Source organism: Schistocerca americana, chromosome 1, assembly GCF_021461395.2.
Source record: "Schistocerca americana isolate TAMUIC-IGC-003095 chromosome 1, iqSchAmer2.1, whole genome shotgun sequence".
Lineage (NCBI taxonomy): Eukaryota > Metazoa > Arthropoda > Insecta > Orthoptera > Acrididae > Schistocerca > Schistocerca americana.
The window spans coordinates 1,212,654,423-1,212,675,633 of NC_060119.1; the positions used below are offsets into that span (position 1 = coordinate 1,212,654,423).

At 45.1% G+C, this 21,211-nt stretch overlaps 1 protein-coding gene and 1 non-coding gene across 2 annotated transcripts in view; one reads left to right on the plus strand and one right to left on the minus strand.

Annotated features, from left to right (window-relative positions):
- The window catches only part of LOC124619829, a 1,389,509-nt gene that overhangs the window by 47,990 nt on the left and 1,320,308 nt on the right, over nucleotides 1-21,211 (plus strand). The window lies entirely within an intron of this gene.
- On the minus strand, nucleotides 15,245-15,316 carry Trnag-acc. The gene has a single exon. It is a non-coding gene; the product is annotated as a tRNA-Gly (tRNA).

Genomic DNA, 21,211 nt, shown 5'->3' on the forward strand with positions numbered 1-21,211 from the left:
TAACGTCAGAATTGCCTCTCTCGTCCCTTTACTTTTCCTAAAGCCAAACTGATCGTCACCTAGCGCATTCTCAATTTTCTTTTCCATTCTTCTGTATATTATTCTTGTAAGCAGCTTCGATGCATGAGCTGTTAAGCTGATTGTGCGATAATTCTCGCACTTGTCAGCTCTTGCCGTCTTCGGAATTGTGTGGATGATGCTTTTCCGAAAGTCAGATGGTATATCGCCAGACTCATATATTCTACACACCAACGTGAACAGTCGTTTTGTTGCCACTTCCCCCAATGATTTTAGAAATTCTGATGGAATGTTATCTGTCCCTTTTGCCTTATTTGACCGTGAGTCCTCCAAAGCTCTTTTAAATTCCGATTCTAATACTGGATCCCCTATCTCTTCTAAATCGACTCCTGTTTCTTCTTCTATCAAGTAACTGTTTAAAATTCCACACCAGACCATTAACGACCATTTGTGTTTATTGTCAACGGGTCTGTGCAAGTGTGGATTGACAGAGGACCAATAATGACAATCATGACGATTTAATTCGCCATTGTTTTTGAATGTGGCTTCATCGGTGAACATAACGCATCTAAAAAAGTTATTACATAGGCAACTTGTGTGGTACATAAGCAACTGCTGACTACAAGAAGATACAGCGTAATGAAAGAATTGGTGTACATTTTGTATCGATTTGATGCGTCCTTCTCGGATCACTCTAAATAAATCGGAGTTCTTCCCCAATTTTAATTTTTCTAGATTCAGAGCCTCTGTCAATGGTTTAAGAAAATATTTCAGACAAAACTTGATTACATTTTTATGGAAAATCCGAATCTGCAATAAAAATGAGGGTTTCCATTTAAGATTTAAAAGTTGCCCCCCGACCCACCCAAGGTGGCGGGAGCTAGGGGTCACGTGTAGTATCATTTGATGTCCCCCTTTGAGATTACGAACTTGTCTTACCCAATATTTTCACCCAATGTATAGTTTTCGAGATAATCTCATCCGAAACTTCAGATGGACCACCCTGTATAAATCACAGCAGGTTTGTCAGTAACGTCAATAAGATGCTGGGTGCATGGTCTGGATCTGCAACGACTAAAATAATTAGAAGTCGTTGGTAAAAAATACTATACATTGTACTTAACTGGTTGTACAGAATTCTTCTTGGCTGCTTACATATAATTATAATCAGATATCTACTGATGCCTCACTTATGCCACACTTGACTAAGCGCCTTGTTAGAGGTTGATTCCTGTCAGCTGAAGGCTATGCTACTTTACTACTTGACGTCCCGAGCAAGAGTGGAAGAGAGCTCGCTAGAAACTTGACACAAGCCGCGGAGCGGCGCTAGCGGCGCAGGTCGCGACTCGCGGGTGCAACGATTCTAATACGGACGGCGGTCGATAACTGCAGCCCCTAACAAGTGTGGTATCGGACGTTGATACCACATCGAGAGCTCAAAAATACATTGCAAGATACAAAAAGTGATGCACCCAAAAGAAGAGCTGGAAGCCAAATGAAACTTCAAGAGTTGTAGACGTATTTGGTGTTATTTTACTGATTACAAAACCGACTCAAAACTTGGCACTAAGAACCGACTAGACAGTATGACGACGCATCCCTTATGGCTAAGATGCTTGCACTTATACACTTGGGAAGGGTGTCGTAAAGCCGTCGTATCCTCTCCTGAGTCAACCTAGCGAAGTGGTGATGTCCTTGGCGGGCGTCCTAGATTCTGTCAATGGGACGAAGGTGACTAGGCTGGTTCCACACAGCTGTCAGGGGAAGACCTTGCTGGCCCCGGGGGTACTCCAACACATCAGACACGCGCAATGTAAGAACGAGCCTTGTCCTGTTGGAAAATCGCACCACGATGCTGTTGCATGAGAGGAAACACTTGAGGAGGCAGGATGTCTGGGAGATCCCTCACTCGCTACCAGCCAAACCTGAAGTCATATCCGACGTCTGTCCACATAATAACGCTGTGCACTCGAAAACATTGGAAGAAGGGAGCGCTCTCCAGCTTGCCACTGTGTTGGCCAGCAAGGTTATCGAGGGTAGCGCGGTGCCATTCAACAGCAGTCTAGGTTTCTCGATCTTGGCGCCACTTCAGACACAGCAGTCTGTGTTGTTAATGGCAGCCTACGTATGGTACGGTAATTTCTAGTCCGGCTGCTACTAGTCACCGAACAATGATGCTGGATGACACAGGATGTCCATTACATGTTCTCGGATGGCAGGCGAAGATGAAGTTACCACATGCTTGGTGCCAACACGGCGATTCTCTCTGGTGACGGTCAGACATGGTCGACTGGAACCTTGACGATGACTGCGGATACCCTCACGTTATCATGCAGTTCAACATCGGGTCACTGACACCTCCGATTACCCTGCAGAACCTCATACTGGATCACTCGATCAGACGGCCAAATGAAGACCTACAATCAGGTGCCATTCAAACTCCACCAGGCGCTCATAATGCTGTCTCACATGTTGATGATGACTAATGATTAGTGGTTTAGGCTGCTAAACGGCGTTTCCACGTTGTTCACTCGACATCCGACGCTTTTCTCGCCTCTTATGTACCCACCCAACGCGTAAGAACACTAAACGCAAACGACACTAATCCACCCTGGTGGCCGTTCTACCTGCCACAGACAAATTTAAGTCTAAACGTTCGCGTACCCGCCAATGGTATGTACGTGTACGAAATTATACCTATGTCTGCACATGTCTCCTGGGTGCTTCACTCTTTTATCATGTAGTATGCGTAACCTTATGGGAAACTTACGAATGTTATTCGAACTAGTCTCCATTAAATGTAACATATAATCAGACATGGCACAGCATGCTCTTAAACACACTATTCGGTGAAGATTCGCGAGCGTGATGTTGCACGTCAAAGACACTTCTTGTGCGTTAAGAGGTCACTCTGGCAACTAAGGTGGATTTCCCCATACCAGCTCAGTATTCACGTGTCCAGGAAGGTCGATGATGTCTCGCTGGACCAAAATCAGTCATCGAGTTCTTCCCCCATCTGAAATTAGAGATACCAGGAATCATTGGTGGAAGGCAACACGCTCCCAGTGGGTACAAGTAGCGACTTAACAGCTACAAAAATTACTCATGGATACACCTCTAAGGAATCTCTCAGCCACCGAAGTTGTTCATCGTATTTGAAGAAGAACTGATAGGTAAAGCCATAGACGACGCAAGAGTCTTTGTAATTCCAGGAGAACTGATAAAGACTATAAAATAAGCGGATGACAGCAAAGGGGGACTATAGCAGATGTTGACGAGCACTGCGAGAAGTGGCGAGAACTATTTAATTATACTGAAAGAGCCGAAGAAACTGGTACAGCTGCCTAATATTGTGTAGGGCCCCAGAAGGAGAAGGCACGCAGAAATGCAGCAACATGACGTGGCATGGACCCGAATAATGTCTGAAGTATCGCTGGAGGCAACTGACACCATGAATCCTGCTGGACTGTCCATAAATCCGTTAGAGTACGAGGGAGTGGAGATCTCTTCTGAACAGCACGCTGCAAGGCATCCCAGATTGCTCAGTAATGTTCATGTCTGGGGAGTTTGGTGATCATCGGAAGTGTTTAAACTCAGAACAGTGTTCCTTGAGCCACACTGTAGCAATTTTGGACGTGTGGGGTGTCACATTGTCCTGTTGCAATTGTCCAAGTCCGTCGGAATGGATGCAGATGATCAGATAGGAGGCTTACGTACGTGTCATCTGTCAGAGTCGTATCTAGACCTGTCAGGGGTCTCATGTCACTCCAACTGCACACGCCCCACACCATTACAGAGCCTCCACCAGCTTTAACAGTCTCCTGCTGACATGCGGGGTCCATGGATTCATCAGCTTGTCTCCCCATCCGTACACGTCCATCCGCTCGATATACTTGGGGACAAGACCCGTCTGACAAGGCAACATGTTTCCAGTCATCGACAGTCCAATGTTGGCGTTGACGGACCCAGGCGAGGCATAAATCTCTGTGTCGTGCCGTCATCAAGGGTACACAACTGGGGCTTCGGCTCCTAAAGCCCATATCGATGATGTTTCCTTGAATGGTTCGCACGCTGAAACTTGTTGTTGGCCCACCATTGAAATCTCCAGAAATTTGAGAAAGGGTTCCACTTCTGTCACGTTGAACGATTCTCTTCAGTCGTCGTTGGTCCTGTTCTTCCAGGATCTTTTTCCGTCCGCAGCGATTGTGGAGATTTGATATTTTACCGGAGTCAAAAATGGTTCAAATTGCTCTAAGCACTATGGGACGAAACATCTGAGATTATCAGTCCCCTAGACTTAGAACTACTTAAACCTAACTAACCTAAGGACATCACACACACCCATACCTGAGGCAGGATTCGAACCTGCGACCGTAGCAGCAACGCGGTTCCGTACTGAACCGCCTTGAACTGCTCGGTTACAGCGGCCGGCTTTTACCGGATTCTTGATATTCACGGTACACTCGTGAAATGGTCGTACGGGAAAATCCGCACTTCATCGCTACCTAGGAGATGCTCTGTCCCATCTTTCGTGCGCCGACTGTGACACCACGTTCAAACCCACTTAAATCTTGGTAATCTGCCATCGGAGCTGCAGTAACCGATCTAACAAATGCGCCAGACGCTTGTAGACTTACAGAGGCTTTGCCGACCGCAGCACCATATTGTGCCTGTTTGCATAACTCTGTATTTGTATACGCATGCCTATATCAGTTCCTTTGGCGCCTCAGTGTAAGATAAGCATAGGAAAAACAAAAGTCATGAGAATAAGCGAGAGGGAGGCGCCAATTAACATATTCTTTTACATACCTGAAAAATTTAATGATATGGAAGGGAAGCTCTACAGAAGAAGTAAGGAGGAGGATCTCTACCGGAAGGAGAGGGTTTGAAAAAGTGAAGCAGGCACTAACAGCTAAAAGAATTCGAATAGAGCTTTCGGAACGATTTACTAAATACTACGTCTGGAGAGCAGTGTGATACTGGAGTGAATCATGGACAATGAGAAGAGAGAAGAAACATATTGAGAAGGTTTTTAATTGTGGCTATGGAGAAGAACGCTTAAGGTGAAGTACAGTAACAATGAATGAAGCAGTAATGGACACAATAGGGAAAGAAAGATTATCGGGAGTGATCATAGACAGGAAAAAAATCTTGGTGTGGTTATATAGTCCAACATAATATTATTCGGGGGAAAAGTGGAAGGAATGAGAGGAAGAGGTAGGAAGAGAACTGGAATGATGGACGACATTAGAAATGGACGAACATACAAAAATATGAAGGAAGATGGTCAAAGTAGGCACGCTGATGTGACTCCAGTGGAAGGACAAATAGAATGAAGAAGAAAGAAGAAGATTCCTCTAAACACTAGTGCAATACTGTGTGGAGTCTACAGTCCTAGTATTTTTATCTGTCAGGATCACTTCGTTTTGTTGATCCGCGTAATGTGGTTCAGAGCCTGCGTTAAACTGTAGAACCCTCTTTAACCTGCTGGGTATTCTGTTTCCAAGGTCTGGGAAAGGTAAAAGGTATCTGCATACCACTTCCAATAACTAGTAAAATTCTGTGGTGTTGATGACACCTTTACTTTTACTGGAACTTGTGCACCCACTTGATGGTGAACTGCCTGGTGCTCCCTTATTACACTTTCCTCTGACTCTAATATGAGTCTCAGCATAACCTGCACATTTAATGCACTGGGTGGTAATGAATACTCTCCGCTCTAATGTGTAAGCCATTTCTTCCTCAGTTAAACATGTACCGCACCTGGAACCAAGACCAAACATTCTTGCACAAGGTTGTGCCACCTATTTTGATGTGGCTGGCTACACGCCTGTCGAGTAATCTCCATTTAAATATTCTGTTACTGTTTGTCACCTATTTTATTTCCAGGTGTACCTTTCAAATTGTTTATTTCACTTTTTGTACTAGATGTAGTTTAACATGCCTACTAAAACATATGAATGTAAAATAAGTAGAATGCCTGGTTAGATGTAAGAGAGGGCCTGATGGCCCTAATCTTGCCAGGTTAAATAAATCAATAAATAAATAAAATAAATAAATAAATAGATGTCAAACAGTGCTATAGTTCTGAATTCCACTCTTCCCTCCACTACATTTAGATTCTCTACTGTGTTATGTCCGTGTCATGATCCATCAACCCGTCTCTTGACTCCTGGTGAAGTGATGAATGACGTCCATCCATGCACTCCTGGGAGTTGTTTTCATCCTCATCCTTCATGATCACTCCGTTGCTTTCGTTGATGTCCTCTATTCATCTTCTCCTAGCCTTTCTTCTACGTCTCTGGTCTGTGTACTACAGCTTTTCCTGTTATCACGATGAGCCAAAATTACCTTAATCTACAGTATTTTGGCCTACAAAGATATTATTGGTTTTATTTTTTCCACAAAATATATTTTTTCTTTCTCATTACATGAAATCCTCAGTATTCTTCTCCAAACCCACATTCAAAAGAATCCATTCTCTTATGGTCCACAATTTCATTGTTTACGACTCACATTCGTACCTGTGGGGCAGCGGTGACGGTTTCCTTTCCTTTAGCTGTTCACTTAAATAACTTGTAACTGTAATTATTTTCCTTCTAGGAAGAGCATCGCTACTTCTCGTAAAGGCAAATGGATTGGTGATAACAAATTAAATCGGTGACTTGAATCGTGTAGGAAATTCCCACACAATCTAAATCTGTCTTCAGACCTTATGCCGTTGCTCTCCATCATACAGGAATACCGCTTGCCTAGTAATCTAGTCCACAAAGTGAGGCTACTTTGTCCCGCTATTTTTAACAACTCTTGCAATCCCAATTGACGAAAATGATCGGAGGTTTCCCCTGTTAATGGGCGCGGTGTTAGCGGGCTGTCGGGGTTTTAAATTGATTTCCCATCCGGTATTCAGCCGTGTAAAGCGTCCAAAACGTTCCTACTTATAGTTGGTTCCTGACTGTTGTGGAGCCTGGACAGGTAGGAGGATATCGCTACTCTAATAAGACTAAATGGGTAACACGTTCTGAAATGAGGTACCCTCCGCTACTCAACGTACGTTGGCCTGCTGAGTATCTATGTAGACATAGATGTAGAAATAACACTCAAGCATCACATTTAGCCAAAGGCAACCTTCAGCAACGTTGCGCGCTGGTAAACGACACAGAATACATGTATTACAACCGTACGTCTTACAACCATAGCTGCGTACACAGTCCTATGATTAATACGGAGAGACAGTACTGAATAAGACAGCGGATCAAGATGACAAAAGGGGAGATTCTGGTGAATCTTACCTCTTTCCTGGCGCAGTTGGTTCGCAGTCGTAGCGCAAGATACTCCGAGAAAACTAACCGGCGAGAGTTCGCGAATGACATTGCTTTGTTCTTTTCAAGGTGAAGAACGGCTAAACTGCTACTAATAGCAAGGCGGTAAATGCCTGCAGCAGGACGAGTCCCCCTCCCCCTTGCCCCCCCCCCCCCCCACTTGAAGAAAAGAAGAAACTGCAGCTGCTGAACTGACACGATGTTCATACCGAACGGGTCACGATTTGCCGTCGGCCAGACTTTTTGACTTTTTGTGGCTTGACTAGCACCACACTTCTCAAAACTTCCGAACTTCCGAGGTGGAGAAAAAAACCGTTGTCATCTAGGTGGGAGGTAGGGGCGAAGGCCTCCCTGCTCATACGAGCTGACCACGTCTTTATGCCGCCAGAGATTTGTTATTCTTCAAACTTCCCCTTTGTATGTAAAGAATGACACTGCTGGAAAAACTGTTACATTATTTGATTTTCAAACAGCTGAGCAAAACTGAACGTAGTCAGACAGTTCTCTCTTTACTTGTTCTGATCATCACTAAACTGACACACAATACTTTTAGCGCAACGCTGTCTGACTTTCAATAATCCCTACAAAAGAATGGCCCTGACTAACAATAACTTAGACCTTGCATGAATCACTTTACTCACAAAAATATTCGAGACTCGAACTACTGCAATAAAGCGAGCGCCAATACTGCCGGCTAAATAAAAGTTCGTAACTACTGAAGGCACTAACTACTAATAGGCGTAATTAGCAAATGAAAGATTTCGAGCCAGCATCTCGTGGTCGTGCGGTAGCGTTCTCGCTTCCCACGCCCGGGTTCCCGGGTTCGATTCCCGGCGGGGTCAGGGATTTTCTCTGCCTCGTGATGGCTGGGTGTTGTGTGCTGTCCTTAGGTTAGTTAGGTTTAAGTAGTTCTAAGTTCTAGGGGACTGATGACCATCGATGTTAAGTCCCATAGTGCTCAGAGCCATTTGAACCATTTTTGAAAGATTTCGATAGCGAACAAACAATGTATTTACCTTAATATCGTTTAAAAGTCATAAAAAACATATATATATATATATATATATATATAATTTTGTAACCTCCAACTACACAAATTTCCTTTTTCTTACGGACACACGTCCAGATCGTCCGCTCATAGTAACCTCTAAAAACTCCGGCACCTCTCTCCCCACATCCACCACTGCTGGCGGCTCACCTCCAACTGCACAACGGTACACGCTGTGTTCACATCCATCTGCCCAACACTACACAAGCGAATATTCCAACAAGGAGTCCAACCAGCCACAGATTGCACACAGCGCAGTAATCGATTTTCATACAGAGCACTACGTGGCGTTAGCAACATAAAAACCTAAACAGCCTACTTACATTCTGAATCTGTTCCAACTAAAGGCGGTTCTTGCTTTAACTCTAAGCCTTCACAAACAAGAAGGACAATCGCTCTAAATATGAGTAGTTTTTAGAAGTAGACAAAAAAACGTGAGGGCAACATCAAATAAATCGAAAGACTAATTACTTAAAATAAAGCAGCTCCAGAATAGGAAGATGAAGCAGAAAACCTTCCACAAAATAACAGAAGTGAGATCACGGAATCCTAGCCCCAGAGGAATAGCCTTTGTACAGGGATAGTTTTGCAAACTCTGCTCCCATAAATCTACGTAATTATCCTTATTATTAATCGACTAAAACGGTCTCCCAGTCTGAGTTGCAGACTGGGTAACGGCTTCGAGTACAACAAAAAATTTATTTCAAGTTTTTCATATAATAATTGTAACTAACATCGACTGCGGTCGAAATTCGATTAATTGTGTCAGTGGACGTTCAAATGGATCAAATTGCTCTGAGCACTATGGGACTTAACAGCTGTGGTCATCAGTCCCCTAGAACTTAGAACTACTTAAACCTAACTAACCTAAGGATATCACACACATCCATGCCCGAGGCAGGATTCGAACCTGCGACCGTAGCGGTCACGCGGTTCCAGACTGAAACGCCCAGAACCGCACAGCCACTCAATGGACATGACCTATGATAGCATATGTCGTGTATCTTAAAGTGTCTGAAATTTTAGCAGCAGTACTGATCCGTGGCAAATGCTGCATTGTAGTTAAGTGTATTGTTGAAATAATTCTTTGATTTGTTCGATCATTAGAAGAGAGCGCCGGCCGTGGTGGTCGTGTGGTTCTAGGCGCTCCAGTCGGAGCCGCGCTGCTGCTACGATCGCAGGTTCGAATCATGCCTCGGGCATGGGTGTGTGTGATGTCCTTAGGTTAGTTAGGTTTAAGTAGTTCTAAGCTTAGGGGACTGATGACCTCAGCTGTTAAGTCCCATAGTGCTTAGAGCCATTTGAACCATTTTTTTTTTTGAAGAGAGCCTTTGATACACTGCGTTGAAAAATAAATTTAATGGCGGCAAATTAACTTTAGCCTTATGACAACACAATGTGAATGCCGTTGTATCGCGTAAAATCATTTCCGACGCGAAATTATTTGCATTACAAAATCTGCACTGTACACTCATCAAACCGCAATTACAGTTCTGACCAATTATTTGGAATTATATTCAGTGCATGTTTAAATGTATCTTACAGAATGACAATAGAATTATCAACATCAGCAATATTTTTGTTGCTTTCTCTACGTAAAAATTGTGCCTCTTTGGCTCTTCGTCTTTCAGTCCGACCCGTTAATATCCTTATTCGAGTTATAGCCTAAAATAGATATAGTTTCCTTATAATGAGGACGTTGTATCAACTTAAATATAGCGAAAATTTGTGGTGATGGCGGCAAATGAACACAGAATCCCGTTTACTCTTAGACCAAAGCAAGTGAAAAAACGACACTAACAAAAAACGTTCGTTTTCCTCGACGGGTTCGTTAGTACGTTTCGTTTTCCACTGTTGGCAACATCAACGACGTAGCACTTGGGGCACTGTAGCTGTCCGGTATACGTGTGTTGCTGCAAATGAACATGAAAGTCCCTAGAATTCAAATTCACGAAACGTTGTTACTTTCGTGTGTCGTTTCTGCCATAGTACCTTAACGTTAGGCGTGGTAGAAGTTAGGTAGCAATGTCAGAGACAAAGGTAAACTTTTCACATGTGTCTACCTCCTTTTACCTCGCCTAATGACTATGTATACACAAGAATTTTTCTTTTGTGTACATCTACGGCGAAGTTCCTTTGTAACTATATAAGTTTCATTGGCACCCTCGCATAATTAATTTTAAAAATCGGTATTTAAATTTTAATTGCTCACGTATTAATATTATGATAAATAAAACAGTTGCATTATCATTATGAATGTCCACGTATACCAACGTGGACACACCCTGCCATCGGATCTCCGCATTCTATACCGCTATTCGTCACTCTGCGCAACGTTTTTCCACCGTTCAATCAACCAATGTTTACGCTCCTTACACCAAGCTCGACCATGAAATCAAAGTTTTCTGACCTCCCGCCTAACTGCCACAGTACTTGCAGTGGATCATGATGCAGTTTGGAATGTGTGGTTAGATGTCTACCTTTTACACATTACGACCGTCTTCAACTGTCGGCGGTCTCCGTCAGTCAACAGACGAAGTCTTCCTGTACGCTTTTGCGCTGTGCGTGTCCTTTCACGTTTTCGTTTCACTATCACATGGGAAACAGTGGAGCTAGAGATGTCTAGGAGTGGTGAAATTTCGCATACAGACTTATGACACAAGTGACACCCACCACCTTACCACGTTCGAAGTCCGTTGAGTTCGCGGAGTGCCCCACTCTGCTCTCTGACGATGTATAATGACTACTGAGGTCGCTGATATGGAATACCTGGCAGTAGATGGCAGCACAATGCACCTAACACGAAAAAGTATGTTTTAGGGGTGTCCGGATACTTTTGATCAAACAGTGTACCTTGGTTCTCGAGAGAGTTGTAGAGGGTAAAAACTGTAGAGGATAGCAGAGATCTGAGTACATCCCACAAATAGTACAGGACTTAGAGGGCAAACTCGAAGGCCGGTATTACACTGACAAATTTCTTTGTCAAATATCTTTGACAAAAATCTTTGTCAATCATATTTGATGGTGTAATAGGGAACTTTGTCAAATGTCGTCCAATATTTGATCAAATCTAGGGCCTCGCTGTAGATTTGATCAAAGAAGTCGCTTGTCTTCTGTTCACTGCAATGTGACATGTTACCACATGGAGCGCTAGCATCGCTGCAGCGTTCTGTCGTCTGTAGTGTTTTTATAAACATTGCCGGTAAATACAATTGGTGTGTGCCGACAACTACAGAATTAATAAAGATGTATGAAGCTGATCAGGCGCTTTACAAAGCAAGGCACCCTGAATACAAAAATAGATTAAGAAGATTGGAGACCTGACCTAACCTAACCTAACCCTCTCCTGTAACAAGAAATCGGAGTGTTACAGTGAGCCTGTCTTCTGCAGATGTAGCAGTTCGTAAGTGAATATTGTGCTTTGTGATAAGAGCATACACTTCACTGAGCACATACAGAAATGTATGCTCATCCATTCTTAAGTAATTGATGTACGACTTGACGTCAACAAGTTTGGTTGAATGCTTCCGTCGTGGCGTCGTAAAACCCACGGCATCACCCAGGTATGTTTCCCTTCCCCCCCCCCCCCCCCCCTCCCCGCTTCTCTTCCGCATGTGCACACACACAGTGCAATTGTGGTACATGTAACTGCTGCGGCTAATAACAAGTTGTTGTTGTCAGCCATCATGAACTTTGACGAAAAATATGATGACAGTGTAATACCCTTTGTAGCGCTACGTCAAAGATCTTCGTCAAATACAGGTTGTTACAAAAAGGTACGGCCAAACTTTCAGGAAACATTCCTCACACACAAATAAAGAAAAGATGTTATGTGGACATGTGCTCGGAAACGCTTAATTTCCATGTTAGAGCTCATTTTAGTTTCGTCAATATGTACTATACTTCCTCCATTCACCGCCAGTTGGCCCAATTGAAGGAAGGTAATGCTGACTTCGGTGCTTGTGTTGACATGCGACTCATTGCTCTACAGTACTAGCATCAAGCACATCAGTACGTAGCATCAACAGGTTAGTGTTCATCACGAAGGTGGTTTTGCAGTCAGTGCAATGTTTACAAATGCGGAGTTGGCAGATGCCCATTTGATGTATGGATTAGCACGGGGCAATAGCCGTGGCGCGGTACGTTTGTATCGAGACAGATTTCCAGAACGAAGGTGTCCCGACAGGAAAACGTTCGAAGCAATTGATCGGCGTCTTAGGGAGCACGGAACATTCCAGCCTATGACTCGCGACTGGGGAAGACCTAGAACGACGAGGACACCTGCAATGGACGAGGCAATTGTTCGTGCAGTTGACGATAACCCTAATGTCAGCTCAGAGAAGTTGCTGCTGTACAAGGTAACGTTGACCACGTCACTGTATGGAGAGTGCTACGGGAGAACCAGTTGTTTCCGTACCATGTGCAGCGTGTGCAGGCACTATCAGCAGCTGATTGGCCTCCACGGATGCACTTCTGCGAATGGTTCATCCAACAATGTGTCAAGCCTCATTTCAGTGCAAATGTTCTCTTTACGGATGAGGCTTCATTCTAGCGTGATCAAATTGTAAATTTTCACAATCAACTTGTGTGGGCTGACGAGAATCCGCACGCATTTGTGCAATCACGTCATCAACAGAGATTTTCTGTGAACGTTTGGGCAGGCATTGTTGGTGATGTCTTGATTGGGCCCCATGTTCTTCCACCTATGCTCAATGGAGCACATTATCATGATTTCATACGGGATACTCTACCTGTGCTGCTAGAACATGTGCCTTTACAAATGGTTCAAATGGCTCTGAGCACTATGGGACTTAACATCTGAGGTCATTAGTCCCCTAGAACTTAGAACTAGTTAAACCTAACTAACCTAAGGACATCACACACATCCATGCCCGAATCAGGATTCGAACCTGCGACCGTAGCGGTCACGCGGTTCCAGACTGTAGCGCCTTGAACCGCGTGGCCACCATGTGCCTTTACAAATACGACACAACATGTGGTTCATGCACGATGGAGCTCCTGCCCATTTCAGTCGAAGTGTTCGTACGCTTCTCAACAACAGATACGGTGACCGATGGATTGGTAGAGGCGGACCAATTCCATGGCCTCCACGCTCTCCTGACCTCAACCCTCTTGACTTTCATTTATGGGGGCATTTGAAAGCTCTTGTCTGCGCAACCCCGGTACCAAATGTAGAGACTCTTCGTGCTCGTATTGTGAACGCCTGTGATACAATACGCCATTCTCCAGGGCTGCATCAGCGCATCAGGGATTCCATGCGACGGAGGGTGGATGCATGTATCCTCGCTAACGGAGGACATTTTGAACATTTCCTGTAACAAAGTGTTTGAATGGTTCAAATGGTTCAAATGGCTCTGAGCACTATGGGACTCAACTTCCGAGGTCATTAGTCCCCTAGAACTTAGAACGAGTTAAACCTAACTAACCTAAACACATCACAAACATCCATGCCCGAGACAGGATTCGAACCTGCGACCGTAGCGGTCTCGCGGTTCCAGACTGCAGCGTCTAGAAGCGCACCGCCACTCCGGCCGAGAACAAAGTGTTTGAAGTCACGCTGGTACGTTCTGTTGCTGTGTGCTTCCATTCCATGATTAATGTGATTTGAAGAGAAGTAATAAAATGAGCTCTGACATGGAAAGTAAGCGTTTCGGGACACATGTACACGTAACATATTTTCTTTCTTTGTGTGTGAGGAATGTTTCCTGAAAGTTTGGCCGTACCTTTTAGTAACACGCTGTATATTTGACGGAATATTTGATCACATCTTTGATCAAATCTTTGACAAAGAAATTTGATGGTTGCCACAAGAGGGGAATTCGTGGCGGGTCGCATCAAACCAATCAGAAGGCTGATGACAGAAAAAAGTTTTTCCGGACAGCAGTGGTCATCATAAAAGGTGGTGGGGGGGGGGGGGGGGGGGCAGCGAGGGATGACTAATCCACACGCTTGGGTCGTCCGGAGCACTGAACTGGCATCGTCCCACAGGAGTTCCCATCGACCGGCGCTGTGTGTCCAGCTGGCAGGCCGCGCGCTGACGTCGGAGGCCGAGCACGTGGGCGTCAAGGCCGCTCTGGTGCCGCCGCCGACGCCGCAGCTACTGTCGCCGCCGCCTTCTTGGGCAACGCCACCGCCACCGCCACCGCCACCGGGCGCGCCCGCAGCACCCAGAGGAGACGGCAGTCCTTGCGCAACGCGGCCGACACCTTATGGCTGATCTCGCCGAGCGCGCTTACCTCCGCGTTTCCAAAGCGCTCACCCACCTCACTGAGAAGGCAGTAATTGGAAGGTCGTGTGCACTGTCTGATAAAAAGTATCCGCATAGCCCTACGGAATGCGAAATCAACCACTAGATGTGGCCCGCCAGTAGAAAAGGAGGTGGGGAGTATTCTGTTATCACTAGGGTAGCAGCTGTAGCAGAATGGAACGGTCAGGAAGCCTGATTAGTTCGAAAGTGGACTTGTCACTGAATTTCGTCTGATTAAAAAATCTGTCAGGGACATATGAACCCCTCTAAAGCTGGCGGTGTGCTTATGAAGTGGAAACGCGAAAGAACAACTTCAGCGAAAGCAAGGCCAGAATCACGGACAGGCACCATAGAGCTCTGCAAGAGGTGTTGATAAAATGCCGCATGAGGTGGGTGCAAGGAATCGCTCGTAACTGCTATCAAAAGCCTATCTAACACAAAATGAAAATGATCGTATGGCATTTTGGCCGGGAGGCCCCATTCGGGGGGAGTTCGGCCGCCGTATTGCTAGTCCTTTTTAGGTGACGCCACATCGGCGACTTGCAAGTCAATGATGATGAAAATGACGATGAGGGACACACAACACCCAGTCCCCTGCCGGGAATCGAACCCGGGCCTCCTGCGTGGTAGGCGGTAACGCTACCGCTACGCTACGGAGGCGGATTATCTAACGCATTGATGGTGCGTAGGAAGGTACAAAGAATGGGTACAATAGTCAAGCTGCTCCTCATAAGCCACTTACGAGACTTTCCCATAAAGTAATGCACCGCATTTTTTTTTTCCCCCTCAGCCGCAAACAATGCTACGAATGCGTTACGTATGTATTATCTGAAGTCTCCTGAGTGAGCGCGCGAAGTTTCCGTCACTTCCGACAGATAGCGCAGCTGCAGGACAGTTTCAAAGTGGCGTCTGTAGCTGATGTCCGTAAACAAGCAACGTGCCGTCATTAATTCCTCACTGCAGAGAAAGAAACTGTGGGGAATATCCACAAAACTTGTGCAAAGTCTATGGATCATCTGCTGTCGGTAGAAGTACAGTTAGTTGTTGGGTACGGAGGCTGATGTCATCAGAAGGCGATCCGGCGGAGCTGCATTACGTGCAGCAGTTAGGGAGACAATCGAAGGCTCTCCCACCCGACTCACACACCTGGCCCCCTCGGACGTCCACTTGTTTCGGCCATTAAAGGATGTCATTCGTGGAAGGCATTTTGAGGACGATGAGGACGTGCTTCATACAGTGAGGCACTGGCTTCGCCACTAGGACAAGGGTTGGTACCGACAGGGCATACACGCCGTTGTTCGTACTGCAGGAGGGTGTAAAAATAGGGTGTGTAGATAAAACACCGTACTTTCGTTTGTGTAATTCTCATTGTGTTCAATAAAGAATTGTTGAATAAAAAAAATGCGGTGCGTTACTTTCTGGGCAACCCTCGTATTTCAGCAGTCAGTACTAACAAGGGAACATCCCCATCGCACCCCCCTCAGATTTAGTTATAAGTTGGCACAGTGGATAGGCCTTGGAAAACTGAACACAGATCAATCGAGAAAACAGGAAGAAGTTGTGTGGAATTATGAAAAAATAAGCAAAATATACAAACTGGGTCGTCCATGCGTAAGATAAGCAACATTAAGGGCAACGTGAGGCGAGGAGCTCCGTGGTCCCGTGGTTAGCGTGAACAGCTGCGGAACGCGAGGTCCTTGGTTCAAATCTGCCCTCCACTGAAAATTTCAACTTTTTATTTTCAGTTTATGTGAGAAACCCTTATGTTTTCATCACTTTTTTTTGGAGTGATTATTACATCCACAAGAAAACCTAAATCGGGCAAGGTAGAAGAATCTTTTCACCCATTCGCCAAGTGTACAAGTTAGGTGGGTCGACAACATATTCCTGTCATGTGACGCACATACCGTCACCAGTGTCGTATACAAAATATCAGACGTGTTTTCCTGTGGAGGAATCGGTTGACCTATGACCTTGCGATCAAATGTTTTCGGTTCCCATTGGAGAGGCACGTCCTTTCGTCAACTAATCACACGGTTTTGCGGTGCGGTCGCAAAACACAGACACTAAACTTATTACAGTGAACAGAGACGTCAATGAACGAACGGACAGATCATAACTTTGCGAAAATAAAGAAAGCAAAATTTTCAGTCGAGGGCGGATTTGACCAAGGACCTCTCGTTCCAGAGCTGTTTACGCTAACCACGGGACCACGGCGCTCCTCGCCTCACATTGCCCTTGATGCTGTCTATCTTACGCATGGACGACCCAGTTTGTATATTTTGCTTATTTTTTCATAGTTCCACACAACTTCTTCCTGTTTTCTCGATTGATCTGTGTTCAGTTTTTCAAGGCCTATCCATTGTGCCAACTTATAACTAAATCTGAGGGGGGTGCGATGGGGATGTTCCCTTGTAAGTGACGCTCGAGGTGGTCTTAAGAGAGATGCCACGGCACAGTGGAGGACTGGAAACGCGTGATTTGGGGTGATGACTCACGCTGTACCCTAAAGCAATCCGATGGGAGCGTTTGGGTTTGGCGAATTCCCTAAAAATATTAGCAGCCATTATGTGCATTGGTAACAGGGAAATACAAAGGAGGTCATGTTACAGTACGGGCATGTCTCTCGTGCTCTGGTTGTGTAGGAAATACTAAATGTGAAAGGATATGAACACATTTTATAGCTGTGCAGCATACAGCAGAAGAACAGTTCAGAGACAATGATCGTTTGTATCGGCATGACAATGTATCCATCTGCGAGGCAATGGTTTATGGATATTAAGATTCATGAGGTCCCGTTCTGAATCCAATGGAACACCTTTAATATGAATTAGAATGTCGATTTTGCTCCAGACCACAGTTTCCAACATCAGTTGGCCCTTGAGGAAGAATGGTTCGCCACTCCCCTCCCCTCCCCTCCCCCCTCCCACCACACACACACAGAGTCAGACGCTTTATTGAAACTGTCCCCAGCAAAGACCAAGCCGTCATAAAGGCGAAAGGTGTGTATCTGGTTTTTCTCTAACTGAGGAACCAATTACTCTGAAGGAGTTAATGCACACTGATCAGACATGAAGGTATTTACAAATGCAATTTCTCATTAATTTAAATTACTGAATTCCATATCTGTGACGGTGCTTTGCGAGTAATGAAGCTAAGATGTAAGACTTGCTCAGCTGTCGGTTCACGCATCCTTCGCGCCTGCCAGCCAGCCTGATTGTTTTTCGCTCACCGTCTCAGAGATACGTCTACCCGCTGTACAGCACTTTCGCCGGCCGAAGTGGCCGAGCGGTTCTAGGCGCTGCAGTCTGGAACCGCGCGACCGCTAAGGTCGCAGGTTCGAATCCTGCCTCGGGCATGGATGTATGTGTTGTCCTTAGGTTAGTTAGAACTACTTAAACCTAAGTTCTAGGGGACTGATGACCTCAGAAGTTAAGTCCCATAGTGCTCAGAACCATACAACACTGTCCGCTGCTCATAATGTAGAATGTCTCAGACTGGGTTTTCGGAAGACCGAACATACCGAAGTACCATCGCCCTTACGGCACCATAAGAACGATGTACACCCTCCTTTCACTATCTCCACAGTAATTTTTTTTTCATGTGTGGACTTTAGATGCTGCAGAAACTCTTGAAGACTGTCCATATCATTCAGCCAAACTCTGAGAGTATCATCAACGCCGCCAAAATAGTTTTGGGTATTAAAAATGCTGAGTCCCATACAAATGTCGACCACCAAGCGAGATAAAGGACTTCCCAAGGCGACACCGTCAGATTGTTAATTATCAACGCCAAAGCTGTTGCGGATGAGATGTAGCAATTTCACCAGAGCCACTTTTGCAAAAAGGGAGACAACATCTTGGCCACGATTGTCAGCGAGTGCTTATCGCTAATATGAGGGATATGAGGGACAGTGCGGCTTTCCAGTGTCCGCGGGATTCTGGCTATTCTCCAGCCTAACGTAAAATATTGGGTTCCCCTAATCCGTGGTCTAGGGGTAGTGTCTTTGATCAGCAATGAAAACGTCCTTGGTCCTACATTCGAACCCCAACACTGCTTAAATTTCGAATAGAAACCACCAGCAATGGCGGTTGAAGACTTACGTCATAAGAAGTCACCCTCATTCAGTCAACAGCCTTATCAAAGAGGGCGGAGGGGCGACAGGGGTTTAGGCCACTCTCTTGCCCTTGGGGTGACAAACTCACTACAAGTTCCATGACAGTTAGGCGCGAGGTGAGAAAACATGGGTTTATTGGTTCTGCGGCTGCTCATAAGCCACACATCACTCTGGTAAGTGCCAAACGACGCCTCGCTTGGTGTAAGGAGCGTAAACATTGGACAACTGAACAGTTGAAAAACGTTGTGTGGAGTGACGAATCACGGTACACAATTTGGCATCCGATGGCAATGTGTGGGTATGGCGAATTGCCGGCGAATGTCATCTGCCAGCATGTGTAGTGCCAACAATAAAATTCGGAGGCGGTGGTGTTATGGTGTGGCAGTGTTTTTCATGGAGGGGGCTTGCATCCCTTGTTGTTTTGCGAGGCACTATCACAGCACAAGCCAGCATTGATGTTCTATGACCTTCTTGCTGCTCGCCGTTGAAGAGCAATTCGGGGTTGACGATTGCATCTTTCAACACGATCGACCACCTGTTCATAGTTCACGGCCTTTGGCGGAGTGGTTACACGACAATAACATCCCTGTAATGGATTGGACTGCACATAATCCTCACGTGAATCCTAGAGTACATTTTTGGGATGTTGTGGAACGCGAACTTCGTGCCAGGCCTCACCAACCGACACCGATACCTCTCCTCAGTGCAGCACTCCGTGAAGAATGGGCTTCCATTCCCCAAGAAACCTCCCAGCACCCGATTGAACGTATGCCTACGAGAGTAGAAGCTGTCATCAAGGCTACGGATGGTCCAACACCATATTGAATTCCAGTATTACCAATGGAGGGCGCCACGAACTTGTAAATCATTTCCACCAACGTATGCGGATACTTCTGATCACATAGTGTGTGCGACTCGTCGTAATTGTACCCGTAGAGTGTCTCGGCAGAGATATAGCAGACAACAAATGTGTATACGTTTACAAGTGATGCTGCGGTTTTTTTTTTTTTTTTTTTTTTTTTTGCCAAGGGTGAAGGTGACGACATTGTACCTCAGTTGTCCAGTTCATCATTCTCACGTTGTTTATGAACAGAACAATATTAAACGAAGTTCATTTTGTTGCTTTCTCATTTATAAAATTGAATGATCACTTCAAACACACTTACGAAGTCATGGAACTGCAACCATGGAAAACAAGCGACCAAAAAGACCACGCGAGTTGTGGATCTGGGTACAGGTTGAAAGGTGTTGAACGGTATGAAATAAAATTGTCATAACTTCCGAACGGTTTGCTTTAGGACGACGAACAGCCCACTTGGCCGGGGGGCTTGATGCGTATTGGTATGGTTGGTTTAGCGACGAAGCCCACTTTCATTTGAATCGGTACGTCAATAAGCAAAATTGACGCATCTGGGGGACTGAGAATCGGCACTTCGCGATCGAGAAGTCTCCTCGCCCTCAACGGGTTACTATGTGGTGTGCAGTGTCCAGTCACGGAATAATCGGTGCGATATTCTTTGATAGCACGGTGACTACCGAAAGGTACGTGAAGATTTTGGAAGATTATTTCATTCTCATTATCTAAAGTGACCGTGATTTCGATAAAATGTTGTTCAGGCAAGACGGAGCTTGACTGCATCGAAGCCGGAGAGTGTTTCATATCCTGGAGGAGCACTTTGGGGACGCATTCTGGCTCTGGGGCACCCAGAGGCCACTGGCATGGGCCTCGATTGGCCGCCGTATTCTCCGGATCTGAACACATGAGACTCCTTTTCTTGGGGCTATATTAAAAACAAGGTCTACAGCAATATCCCCAAGACCATTGTTGGGCTGAAACAGCCATTCTGGAGGTTATCGTCAGAATCGATTTTCCGACACTTTAAGGGGTCATGCAGAATTTCGTTATTCGTATGCGCCACATCTTCGCCAATGATGGAAGGCAAACTGAACTTTTCATAACCTAAATCCGAATGTCTGTAGCGACTTTTACATGTTGAATATAGTGGTGCACGCCGTAGTTTGTAAATAATTTCCTTTTTTTTTATATAGTTCAATAATTGACACCCTCTATCTACGTTATTACTGGGGTCTCGATTTAATGGGAATTCAATTGAAGAATAAGTGAATCTCAACTCAATCACAATTTTTGGTAACATTAGTTTTAATTAGATGTTGTTGATTTTTAATGATGAGCGACCGTGTACTGTAATTAATTTGAACTTTAATTTCTACTTATAAATAGTAATGTTGCTTTCTGTAAAAGCCAACAGAAAAGCAAAAACCTGAGCCTCGTGTTAGACTGTAAGCTGGCTCGTAAACGTACACTACTGGCCATTAAAATTGCTACACAAAGATGAAATGCAGATGATAAACGGGTATTCACTGGACAAATATATTATACTAGAACTGACATGTGATTACATTTTCACGCAATTTGG